Source organism: Bidens hawaiensis, unplaced genomic scaffold (genome assembly GCF_021521415.1).
Source record: "Bidens hawaiensis isolate Kalapana, Puna unplaced genomic scaffold, B.hawaiensis_p1.1 tig00013590_1, whole genome shotgun sequence".
Lineage (NCBI taxonomy): Eukaryota > Viridiplantae > Streptophyta > Magnoliopsida > Asterales > Asteraceae > Bidens > Bidens hawaiensis.
In genome coordinates, this window is record NW_027492153.1 from 136,502 (window position 1) to 151,197 (window position 14,696).

Below are 14,696 nucleotides of genomic sequence, written 5' to 3' on the forward strand. Positions count from 1 at the left end.
GTGTAATAAACCTACCTACATAGTGCATCATGCATAGGCACATTTTATATTTAAGGGTCTATTACATTATTAGAGTAATGATGTGACGACATCTCCTTCGATGTTGATTGCTTTGATTATTTAAATGGGTTGGTCTAAAATGTGAACATGAAAGGGAGGCTACATATAAACTTAGAAAGAGAGTGTAAACGAGTCAAGCTGTACTCAAGTCACTCGAGATCATGTTGATGAAAAGCTTGAAATGGCTCAAGTCTTATTGAGCCCGAGTCTCAAATAAAGTTTGTTTAGTTGTCGCCAAGCTCAAGCCTTGTATGAAATGATTGTTTAGACTCATCAAGCCTTGTCTATTTTTAATTTTTAACTCTTGGAGGCTTCTATGTATTAATTTCATATTGTATGCGAGCTCCAGCCAAGCTTAGGCTTGTTTAAGCTTTTTACAAAATATATAAATTATTAAAATTGTGTATGTCTATTAATAAGTGATAAACAATTCGAACTCAATAAGAAAAACGACTCACATGCCAAGCTCAATTTTTTTTAAAAAAATGAGCTTAAAACAAGCCGAGCTCGAGTTCTCACAAATTAAACGAGCCGAGCCTAGTCAAGTTCAGGCTCGGCTTAGCTCGGCTCGGGTCGGCTTATTTACACCTCTACTCAGTAACAAATGCACAATGAAGAAAAATAAAATTTACATGCATATCTGTGTGTGTTTTCCATCGCTTTTCATGTACACCTCTTTAGTATCTCTTATATGAGCTCAACAGAAGGTTGCTTTATCTCTGTCATAAGATCATTTGTCACTTAAATAACTTGTTTAGAATATTTTATTCGGATTCTTAATTTCATAGCAGTTTTGTAACTATTTATTGATTCACCGATAAACTAATAAATCTTTTATATAACTGTATTCACCACCTTTTAACAATTTTCTTATGTCTTTTAAAGCCAAAGCCCAATGCCATCCAATTTAGGGTCAGCATCGTATTTAACCCATCCCACTTCTACAATTATGTGTGATGTGAACATATGTTTTATAATCCTAGGTGTAGTGGCGAATCTTAGACAAAAACACGTGAAAAGGAGGGACTTCAATTTTTCAGACAAAAACAAGTAAATTTACACCACATATAGAAATCTTCGGACGAAAACGCGTAGATTTACACAACTGAGAAAAAAAAACCGCGGGGGGGGGGGGGGGGGGGGTACATAAGCCTCAACCACACTCAAGTGCCGTGTAAGTAAAAAGTAAATGAATAAACAAAAAATAATAAATAAAAGAATTAATCCTAAAATAGGCCATCCAATTGGTTTTGTTATTTTTTTATAAGGAAAATAAGAATTTCCACAAAGCATTCCGACATGCTTAAAGAAGACATTACAAAAGTGGAGATCATTTGAGAGGTTCAAACACTCACAACGATAATTCATACCTTAACATGTGAAAGAAGAATGATCCAAGATCCAAAAGTGTTCATTATCAAGGACATGCATAAAGGTTTAACATGTGAAGGAAGCATTTTTATCATAATAGGACAACTAACCAAACCAGCCATCTTACTTGTAGCCACGTCCAGAATCCATATACGAGCTCAATTCATAGCTTTTGTTCGGACAGATCGAGTCGAACTCAAGAATAGAATAGCGTCAAATTTACTTTCACTAAATATTCTGATTTTCCATAATACTATATTAAATTAAAATTTATTGCTTTTTAAGAGAGAGAATATAAAAATTAAATAATGAAAAAGAATCGAAAATACAATAGATTAAATGAATAACGAGAATATGAAGTTATCTGTTTATATATTTGTAGTTATACTATTGATAAATAGTTGTTTAATAGTTTTATAAGCTCGAGTTTGATTCATTTAAAGAGTTTGACCTCTAGTTCGATTAGAAGATTAGCTCGTTTATTAATTTATCAGTTGTTTAATTATTTTTATATTTACAACCTATTATTTAGGTATTCTATGAAATTATAAATATAAAATTAGAAACATAAAATTTATTATTTAGTGATTTTTGTTATAAATTTACATATGTTAAAACATGTTTCATATGTTAAATAAAAAACTATGCAAACAATAAGTTTGTTTAGGCTTGTGAATGTACTCGGGCTTGTTAAGCGAAGTTTGGCCTTGAGATTGTTTATTAAATGAGCTTCAAGAGAGGCTCAAGCTCGTGTAGGCTTTTTAGCAAACTCGGACTGGGCAAAACTTTCAAACAACTCATTACACTCTATTACACTTTTCTTATATATTAAATTACCTACAGCAGTGTCGAAACGAGTTTGTGTCTCATATGGTAGCCCACTGTAAAACTTCTCAACCAGGGCCCACGGAGTAAGACCATGCTGTGAACAACGGGCCAGTAAACCCTAAAAACGCTCCCAAGCTTGATAGTACGGCTCGTCCGGCTCCATATGGAAAGAATGAATCTGAACATGGAGACGAGATGCTTTGGCAGGCGGGAAATATTTCTTCAAGAAAGCGGTATGCAACGCCTCCTAAGTAGTGAATGCTCCAGCAGGTTGTGAATCGAGCCAAGTGGAAGCTCGACCTGTAAGTGAAACGGGAAAAAAAGGAGGAAAATGGCATCTTCATTAGCACCTTGTAAATTGAACGTCCTAAGCACACGGGTAAGACGGTTGATGTGCGCTGGTGCATCTTCATCGTCACGGCCATGGAATAGATTGCTCTGGGTGAGACTGGTTATGATATAAGATGGAATCTTCCAGGAATTATGGTTATTGATTGCAGGGGTGATGATGGGCGAGTGATCTTCGATGAGACCCTCGAAGGCTTGTTGGTAAACGGTTCAGTTGTCGGCCATTTGAATATCGGGAATGGTTCTGGGACTCGACGGCGGTGAACTATGTGGTGATGACTTCGGTGGAGAATCTATGATGATCGGTGATGATGAGTTGGCTTCTGGGTTTAACGGAGGTGGTCCTTGCGAACGAAGATGTGGCATAATCCTGAAAAACACACAAGACCAAATCAATAGACTCTATGCAAATATGAAAATCAAAACTAAGAACAAATAAAATAAACTAGACTTAAAATTAAACTAAAATTAATTAGACTCCTATGACTCAAAGACAAAACAAAACAAAACAAAACAAAACAAGTAGCACGTATGTAGCAAATAAATCTAATCAAAGCTAATAACGCAATCGCCAAGAGTCTCCGGCAACGGCGCCAAAAACTTGGTGTGTTAAAAGTAGTTATTAATTTATTAACTAAATAAACGCTAATCTAGACACTAAGTACAATTCTAGACTCTTCAACTTAACTAAACTACTAACCGGCAAGTGAACCGATCGACTCTAGTACAGCTAAGTAAGTCCGGATATCGAACCCAAGAGACTCTTTAAATTACGTAAACCAGCTAAATTAGACTCAACTACAGACACGACTATTTATTTATTATTTGCCTAAGGGGGGTTCTACTAATAAACTAATTTTAAACTAATTTTAACTAATTAAGAAAACTAAAGACGACTAAACTTATAACTTAGACTTAATTCAGATGATGATGAACAACCACCTAGGCTAGAATCCCCTAAGTTTCAATTATCAATTTACCGGGAGACTATTTAGTTATGAAACTGGGATAGTAAAATAGACGCTTAAGAGAAAACCCGAACATGACCCCTGACCCTTCTCAAGAGACACCGATGGATTTCTAATAAGTTTAAGGCACACCAGTATTAAAAATCAAGTTTACTTACGGTCACCTAATTATTTACAAACTAGTCCTTTTATATGAAATCCTACCTTACAGCGTGGAAATCAAAGGCTGTCTAATATATTCAATTTACTCGATAGACAAAGTTAATCAATCAAACCTAGACGGACTCCTTATGAAGAACTAAATCTAGCAATCCTGATCAACAAAGACCTATCAATAACCTAGCACCTTACAACTATTTAGGTTAGCAGCACACTTAGGTTTATTTGATTAACTAATATTATTCCTATGATCTTATCGCGAAATCAATCATAAAATAGTCAAAAACACAAAGTAGATGACCTAATAGAAACCTATCATAATGACAAACAATAATCAAGGCAGCTATGGAATAATAAAACATAATTAAACAACCTCAATCACACATATGCATCAATTAAAAATAATTAAACCTTTTAACTAGTTCATAAAAACCATAACGATAAATAAATCACAAGTCAAAATCAAATGTCAACAAAGGTTCATCATAAGCCTAGGTGGGTAGAAACTAGTTCCGGGTGTGGTCGGACTTTTGTGTTTTGACTTGTTTGCTGACTTTTTATCGGCTTTGGCTGGGTTAGTTCCAACTTTTGGCTGGGTAAAGGTTAAACTGGATCCGGTGGTTATAGGCCCGGGTATGGTTTCTCTGATAAACTGGTACTTGGTTGTACCCGCGGGTCAAGTAGAATGGGTCGGGTTCCAAATCTAAGAAGGAAGCGGGTTTTATGTCCAAGTCTACGCCCAAATTTGTGACAACCACCACTTTTCAATTAGTTAATATTATATCTTAGTATTAAAAAAAGTCAAAAATCAAACTTTACTAATAATTGATAAGCGCGTCAATTACGTTAGACTAGCAATAATTATCTCATTTAATTACTATTAGTTCAAAACAAACATATTCGGTATATATTGACATTTCTATAACAATCCCCGTAGAGAGACCAGAGATATTAACGTGATTTTATAAAACGTGGTGACACGAGCAGGAGGGTGATGGTTGTGTGACGTTGAGTTTCCGGCCACCAGTGTATGTGGTGGTGGTTGTGCCGGTGGTGAAGAACATTGATGGAATGGTGGTTGCAGCAGTAGGTAGTAAAAGGTAGTAGTGGTGGTGTTCGGTTGCGGCTGGAGCCGTTTTTCGACAAGAATGGGTTCCAGCGTGAGCCGCTTTTCCGGCAACCCAAAATGACGATCTACAGCGTAGATTTGGAGTGCGGGGACCCATCTTTCTTTTTATCTCAGGGGAAACACGATCGGGAGGGGCTAATTCAAAACTCTTTGGTAAAATAAGAACAAACCCACCTTACATTCAAAGCCCCTTGGTAGATCGGTGCCATGTGTGCAACTACCGAGCAACTGGATGGCATTTTGGGTGATTTCCGGAGAGTGTGGCTGCATGCCTGCATGTATACTTGTAATATACGAAAATTAGAAAAACCCTAATACAATAAATATGATAAAGTATTGCAAGAAATGGTTATATTGGGTCTTTAATGTTTCGAACGTTACGTTTGATATTAAATTTAAAGTCTGAATCATGAACATATAACAATTACAAAAGAATACTAGTAGCATAATAAATTATGTTGTAACAAAATAAAATAATACACACTTGAATTACAATTGTATCATCATCATCATCATCGTACTCAGTATATCCCACCAATAGCAAAGCTATGGTAGGGTCTGAGGAGGGTAAGATGTAGGCAGCCTTACCTCTACCCCATAGGGATAGAGAGGCTGCTTCCGGTGAGACCCCCGGCTCGATAGTAGTTTTGCATCAAGCCTTGGACATAAGGCACATAGCACTCAATCATCGGGACACCGGCTGATCGGTGCATGTACCCTTATCTTTCAGCTATCAACGCCACTACATGATGCCTGATTAACCGTCCGTCACTTTTAACGTTATTTTCACGAGATTAGTAAAATAACGTCAAAATTAGTGCAATTTCACTTTTGCCTACCCGAGGGTTCACACATATATACATCATATGTGCGCACCGCAAGCAGGGCTATTGAATTACAATTGTATCATATATATAATATGTTGCAACTTAAATGAAATCAAAGTGTGACAATCTTTGTGCAACCGACAGAATTTAACAATAATAATAATAATAATAATAATAATAATAATAATAATAATAATAAATAAATAAATAATGAGTAAACAAGAAAAGAAAAGGAAAGTATTGTAAAGAAAGTTAACAGCCCATCATCACAGCATCCTTCCTAAACTTCCGGCAACTTATTCGTTTTCAACCTTCCAAAATCAACATCGTAATTTATGGGATTTCAAAAATCAAAAGATCACATTAGTTATTCACCCTAATTGACTCATTCATTATAAAAAATCCTAAACTACTCGCTTCACCATTTTCACCATCACCGCCACTGCCTCTGTTCGCCGGAAAACACGTCCCCACCGCCGACTGAACTACCGCTCTGTTAGCCAGAGTCTAAGTTAACCACCGCCGCCACCGCCGCCCTGATAGTAACCGAAAATCGCAAACGCCGTCGCCGTTGAACACCACACGCTGCTCCGCCGCCACTTCTTGCTATCACGCGTTAGACCGTTGCCACCGAAATCTCATGTAGGTATCGCCGACCGTCGTTGGTTGTTGAAGAAAAAGTGCCGCCACCATTTTCTGTTTTTCCCGGAGATAACCAGCACCACCGCCACTATACGTGTATTCAGGTCATTCATCTCCAACTATCGCCACTGATTGCTAGAACTGCCACCGACGCAAAACCTGCCAAACCCGAACAACGTCTGATCGAAACTGAAAGGTAACGATCCCAACTCTGAATATGATGATTATAAACGTTTATAAGGGCCTGTAGCTCGCTTAAATTTATTTATAAACCGGTAATAATTTGAAAGCCGGAAAGAAGAAGCGGGTAACCACTTGCTTAAAATTATTTTGTAAACATGTATGTTTAAAACCCCTCTGGTCATTTATATTTTATTATAACCCACCATAAGGTTATTTGTGCATGTAATTGTATAGATATACAAATATGGTTTTAAATCTTAATAATGTATTTTCATATAAATCGTCACTGTTTCTATCTTATTTTAAATAAAGCTTATGGAACTTTTGGTGTAATAAACAGAAACGTGATATACTACAATAGTGTGTTCAAATTGTAAATATAATGAAAGAATAATTACCTTTGCATATTAACAAGGAGTCACAATTATGACGAGTTACCTTATAAATTACAAATGAGACCACTAACAACAATAAACGCGAACAACAAAATATAATGTTAGTTATTATAATATTATTGGTTCTTGTGGCGATTAATTCAAGCTTAAGGATTTTTACGATTTTATTGCTATTGCTATCGCTATCGTCAATAAGGTACGGATTCTGTGGCATTTAAACTATAGCGTAAATATTGTTTTCATCGATCTCATAGTGTACCGGTTCCGTGGCCTCACACTGATAGCGTCATATTATGTCCTTGTTTTCGTAATAAATCGGTTCTTGAGTTGTTAGTCGTATCATAGTTTTGATCCGTTTCATAGTATCATGTCACTGTCATGCTTATTAAGTCGTTCCTTTATATACTGCAAATTGTTAGATTGCTATTGTTAAATTGATAACTGAAATGCATGCGATATAATATATTTTATTGCAATAATTATCGCATGTTCCATATAGGCCATTGTACATTGACTTATTGTTAGTGAGATATATTATATTGATATTGACCATTGTTATTGTCTTTTATTTGACCTCAATACCTGAGCATTTATCCACCTATGGGGACATAGGACGTTAAACGAGGCACCTTTGACGTGCTCTATCTGTGGCGGAGCGATTAGTCCACATTGTCTCTATATTATTGTGAGACGAGAGCACTTATTGATTTACTGATTATTGAGAGGCGTATGGATCGATCCTAGTTAAATTGTTACCGGAGTGAGATGGTTAGGTGTGTGTTCCCACATTCCTATGTCACTTAATTATTGATGCATTAGTCTGCAGCTAATGTACATACTGCACTGTTACTGTTACTATTATTGTTACTGGCTCACATGGGTATTTCCATAGATATATTGTTATTGTACTGATTCATAACTGATCGTTTAGCTTATTGTTACTGTTACTGGCTCGCGTACTTTATTGATTTCTCATTTGATCGTTCATTGTATCGTATTGTTCTTCATCATCTATTGTTATTGCTGCTGTTTCATCCGTTACTGGGCAATTTTTGGCTTAGCCGTGTTTCTTTGTTTTGTGTTTTCTTTTATTTGTTACAGGTACTCATGGGAATCAGGGAAATGTGTGATAAGAGAGTAAAAGAAAAGGGCTAGAAGTGAGAAATCGAGGAACTTAATAAAATTTCTTTTGAGTTAAACAACTTTATTTTTTGTCGTTTTGTCGAGCACTATGATTTGAATGTTTTTGGACCGTTGTACGATTTTAAAAATTAGGTTTAAGACTTTAATGAAAACGATTTTAATGTCTATAATTACCGTATCGAGTGACATGTCAGCCCTAACCGGGCCGGGGTGTTACAATACTCGTTTTGGTAATGTTTGGATGTTAGGATAGTGCCTGGATGAGAATTAGTGTGTTTGGACACAAATGAACAAAAGCCTGATATGATCAACTGGTCAAGGTTGGTAAAAAATTTGGTCAACACTCGGTCAATCCGGTCAAACCCGACCGATTTTGTTTAGAAACGAACGATAAGGTAAAATTGCACGTTTAAGATATTCATCTGTTATTTAGGTACTTTCAAAATAAACTAAACACGTGTGGACAGATCGATCTTAAACGACCCGACCCAACCCAACCAACGAATTGAATATTATGAGCAATGATTTACTTAAACTTGTTCTAAACATTGGATGATATTTTTAACATAAACAATCGTTTTAGATGTAGAATCTACTATACTATTAAAGCAATACATATTTCTATAAATAACATACATTCTTATAATTTCTTACTAATAAAATAATTCAAAATTAAATTAAATTACATTTAACTTCTAACATTTCTCCTTAATATAATAAATCAAAATTGAATTAAAATAATCAGCCTTATCAATTCGATCGGTTCCACATACACATCACACAAATTTGTTTATATCATATTGTTTGTGTTATTAAACTGTTTTTATTAGTTGTAATTTTTTTATCACGAAAGATTTATGTATTAAAATATTATTAAATTCATTCTTTTTTGTTGTATTTTTTAGCCACTCGTGTATCACACGGGTTCTAACCTAGTTTAATATAATCAAACTGTAATTATATTTTGTTATAAGACAAATGCATAAATTTAAACACATATATGTATACACACATATCTATATATACTCATCCAAGTTGTGTGCCTCTAGTTTTTATAACATACTTATATATGTAATTCTTTTGAATCTACTACTCGCATGGTGGGGTGTATTTGTTTAACTGACCAATAATAGTTATTATCATTTTTGTATATATGTAGTTAATAGGTATAACATATATACATACATGTACGAAAAAAACGAATAATGCAACAAAGGTGAGACTAGAAGGATAATTTTTGAGGGTGAATACAACTTATGCAAATAATATGTAATTTAACAAACACTAACGGGTTGTAACACCTAAACGGATCGTCCGAGCTCGACCAAACGTGTAATAATGATACTCTAAATACAATATACTTATGCTAAGTTGCTAGTTAGGACTATCGTGATGCTTACACATATACGATGGCGAGTGTCATACACCAACCTACGATGGAATGTCGGGGCGCAATTGATTACACAGTAGCTCACAAGAAACTAACATTAAGATAGCGACAATAACTAATTGTTTACTTTTAATAATTCAAGTACATTACATAATCCAAAAATAGAACATTATCCAAACTTAATAAAAATCAAAACATATAAGATTAAAATAATTATCCGTTGATATCCTAAAGGTATCATCTACTTGCTTCAAACTTCATTAATCAAATATAAGCACCTGCAACATGCGTAAATATATATATATATATATATATATATTGTCAACACAATGGTTGTGACATATATAATAAATGACAAATCAATGCGGATGCGGTAACTACAACAATTAATTGAAATAATAACAAACAAAATCCGTTCTTAATGACACTAAGTCAAGCTACTAAAATGGGTGTATGATCATACCAATGAGGATGAGGATGAGGCTGTAACATTTCAGTTTTTCCGTATTCATATTTGTATTTGTTTTATCGGTTTACGAACATTAAACGGATCTTTATCGTTAATAATATCATGCATTTATAATTATTTATGAGTGTACTTTTATTTTGTATCTTTTAGGTTCTTAAAGTTGTTCATTCCTTGATTTAACTCTAAATAATCTATATTTAACCTTTTTAGATAGTTCAAGGACTAAAATTGCGAAACAACAAAAGTTTATCCCATGGGGCCGGGGCGCCGCGCGACCACAAGAGGCCTTGGCCGTCGCGCGCCACCATTGGGATATTTGCACAGAATCCTTTGATTATTTGCTTTCCTAGTTCGTTTTGATACAAAATCGCTTATTTTTTGACCGTATCGCGTGATTTAAACCCCAAGAAAATTAACTTAGAATAACTACTTGTTCACATACATTACCCTTCGTCAAGAACGAATTTTGGCTGCACTTTCAGTTGATTTGGTCATTAAAACTTGATTCGGTTTCTTAAACGAGTAAACTAGCTATAATTGGTTCGTTTTTGTTTATTCTATATAAAAAATACTTATTTCTTCTGCCACAATTTCCCTAAACCCTAAATATAATATTCCCAGCCATCACCTACCTCTATTCTTCATATTCTTGCTTGTTTTGGCCATATTACTTGAATATACAAGCTTTGGTGTTTGACTTTTCCTTTGCAACAACCTTTGACTTCACTTTTTGGTTGATTCTTACACTTTCCGGGTAAGTTGTAAGTTGTAAATCATTCATATATATTCCCTAGTTAATAAACTTCAATCTATTATGAGATTGAAGGGTGTTGACTGGTCAATTCGATTAAAACCCGTTCAAGGGCATATCGATCAAGAATTTTGACTACTCAGTTTCTCATGCTTCTGGACGGAACCGACGTTTGGTCCAGAAGACTTTTATTTTCGTAACGAGATTTTAAGGCTACTGACCAAGACCCGACTTCCGACTCGCTGTTCAGATTCTGGTCAGTACCAGCTCGCTTAAACGTTTAATTTAACATAACCGCAGTTCTAGACATCCGTTTGGAACGATTCTAATGCCAATAATTTCGATTCTACTCATATTTACTTATCTCAAAGTTTTAGGTTCATTTGGTTTACTTTGTTCGACGCATTAGAGGACGATCCGTTTATTATTATTCTTATTTACTCGCCTACTCAATAAGGTGAGTTTTATCATTCCCCTTTATTTTAATAATTTTCATGAGTTTTGGGGACATATGCATACTAATCCGTATTTTGTATTACATATATGCATCAAACTAGTAAACGTGCAATTGTGTGTGATCGATCAAATATACTTGTTACATGCTTACGTGTTTGCTTATTCGCATTCGGAGAGTTCCATCATATTCTCATTTATAGTATGATCATATGACTTTTATAGTAGCCAGCCTGATTCGCTCGGCAATGGTCAACTGACACATTAATTGCTCACGGTTTGGTTGTTTATTACCGCATTTATTACGTTTTGCTTGTTTATTTATATTATTATTATATCATCCAAAACTGGTGATAATCTCACTCAACATTGTGTTGAAAAACTCTATTTATTTTCTACGCATATGTAGGTTTTCCTTTGACTTGAAGCTTGACGTGAAGGACATCTAGAAAAGACCTTAGGGAAATTGATGAAGATTTTTACTATTTAAATTTTGTTTGAGATTATTTTGGCTTGTTTTGGATTATTTGTTATGTTTGGATAGTTTGTGCACTTTATTGTGAAATACTTAACGTAACAGATATTGTCATTTTATTTTATGATAGTACCTTTGAGCTATGAACAATCAGCTCACGCCCTGACATTTCCGCCCTAAGTTGGGGGTGACTGATTGGTATTAGAGCCGAAGGTTTTAAGATAGATCGTTAGAAATTGTCCTAGACATATGTTTTGGACCCCATACGTGCTTATATGACTGCCTTACATGCTTATTAATTGTTTACAGCTTATCTAGGTTAATTATTTTATTTTATTTTACTTATTGCACACACACAAATTCCGAAGCTATGCCTCACCTTCAAAAATATATTTCAAAGCTTTTATTTTTAGTAAATTGTTTTTTATTTTGGGAAATTCCTTAAAAGTTCCCAAGTATTGTTTTTACTCCCACGAGAAAGCTTGTTTAGATAATCAACATGTCTTTCTACCATTTGCCTTTGATACATTTGGTTTTCTGGCTCCAGAGGCTGTGAAATTTTTGAGTAGGGTTCAGCGCGTCGTACACGGAACCTCTTCAGCTTCTAGGTCCCAAAGCTTCGTTTTTAGCAGGATTGGCTTTGCTGTTCAAAAGGGGGTTGCGGCGCAGCTTGTTGCCCGTTTGCCTGCCACTTTATTGTAATCGTTTTATAGTAAATTATATAAAACTTCGATTCGAGTAAAAAAAAAAAAAAAATTAGGGCATGGGAGTATGACATGTTCCTGTAGTAATTGGAAGGGTGAGAGTATTATGAGTCGGGCCTTGGCAAAACGGTTCCGAGAACCCAAGGATAACCTGACCACTAGTTTCAACATAAACCCTAGTTTGAGTTTAATAAAATTGAACATGAAATCCCTCAATTCCCTTGAAATTTATTGAGGTCTTTCATTCTAGAGTTTATAAGAAATCATAAAAACCAAAACCGTTTGACTTGTAATAGTCAAACCTTGAAGAACAATAGCTTTAACACTTGAATTCGTGAATGAGGACGATGTTGATGGGTTAGATAGTAGAGAATGAACGACCATCAAGCTTAGTTTATATAGGAAACAAATCTAGGTCGTGTTTATCATGAAATAAGAGATAACCGACATTTGAACTTTGAATAAATGATAAGATAATCACAAGCTGGAGATAAAACATGATTAATGAAGGATAAAGACTGTTGTTTTGAGATAGGATTTCACCTAGGAACATTCTAGATACTTGAATTTGAATTATAACACTCTTAGGATAAAGATTAAGCAATAAACAAGCTGAAAATCCGGTTGAACGAGCTGAACACGAACCAACTAAACCTACTTCAGTTTGCATAATTACTTATAATTGCTATAATTTGGTTTTTAACGTACATAAACGAATTGTAACGATACTAAAACACAATAAATGAATAAATATTTATTAATAATCCAAGACCCGAATACTATATTATACTACGGATCAAGTACAACGAAAATGGAAAATAACGGATGTTACAGTATTCCCTACAATTGGAAATTTCGTCTCGAAATTAAGGTGAAACTGCCACAAAGATATGAGGATACTTTTTCTTCATCTGATCTTCATGCTCCTAAGTAACTTTAGCACCACGTTTAGATTCCCAACAGACTTTGACTAACGTTATTCGGCTACGCTTCGTTTCCTTGTCTATGCGATCCACAACTTTTACCGGTTTCTCAACAACGTGCATGGTCTCTTAGATGTGAACTTCATCAACAGGTATATGGTTTACCCTCGGCTAGACACTTCTTCAGATTCTATACGTGAAATATCGAATGAACGTTAGAGAGTTGTAACGTCCGTAAATTCCGATAAAAGATTTAGCCTTGTAGTGATTGCGTACACCTTCGGGCTTGACCTGGCATTCTTTCGAGAGCTCCTTTCCACCCCGTAAACGTATCTTGCTTAACTTTTCATGCAAGTTCAACTCTTAATAAAGTGGAGGGGCCAAAATGTTTTATTGTTATTATATTTTATATATATATAAAAAATTAAACCCTAAACCTAACCCAAACCTCCGATCGGCGCACCCCCACCCCCTTCCCTCCTCGTTTTGCGTGCAATCAGCCACCGTCCGGCAGTCCAAACTTCAATTCCAGGTCGGTATTATATGTATACAACTCTTTTTCACCTTAATTCATCCTTATGGCGCGTTTATTCGTCGAAATTCAGTTGTTTTTAGGCTTGTCGGGTGGCTGTCCATTTGGGCAGTTTCGGGGCTGTTTCGGCTAAGGTTTTTGCACCACCATCTTCTTAGGTATGTCACTTACAACATACTAAAATTTCATGGCCAATGGAGGTGTTTAGGTCGGTCAATCGATTTTAGTTCGAAAACTAAGGTTTATCGGGTGTAGGATTGGCAATTGTTGAGTTTGATGCGTTAATCGATCGGATGACTGACCGAATCAGTTTGTACAGCCCTAGGGGGGGTTTAAGGGCTGTGGGAAAATTAAAATTTTGATACTCGGGGCTGTTTTGGTTGGTGATTGGCCAATCGAGTCGGCTGTGCGCGAATTTTCGTTTAAATGTTAAATTAAAAGTTGTAAAAAGGAACCGTCAACCCTATCAACTCGGGTGACATAATTATGATGTAAGAAAAGTTTAAGATGAGAATTTGGTCCATTTGGGGCTGATTCTTTTGACAATTGATTTTAAGATTTATGACGCGCGTATTCGACTCGATTTGAGTACCGGTGGGTAAGTTGTGCATCATGGTTAGCCCCGGCCATATTCGTAGGGTGGATTTTGTTAGTTGAAAGGTTTAGGGGCTGAGGTAAAGTAATTGGGTTTAGATTGGGCCTTGGGCCAAGTGGTAGGGCCTAGGGCCAAGTTGTTGGGCCTTGGGCATGGGAGTATGACATGTTCCTGTAGTAATTGGAAGGGTGAGAGTATTATGAGTCGGGCCTTGGCAAAACGGTTCCGAGAACCCAAGGATAACCTGACCACTAGTTTCAACATAAACCCTAGTTTGAGTTTAATAAAATTGAACATGAAATCCCTCAATTCCCTTGAAATTTATTGAGGTCTTTCATTCTAGAGTTTATA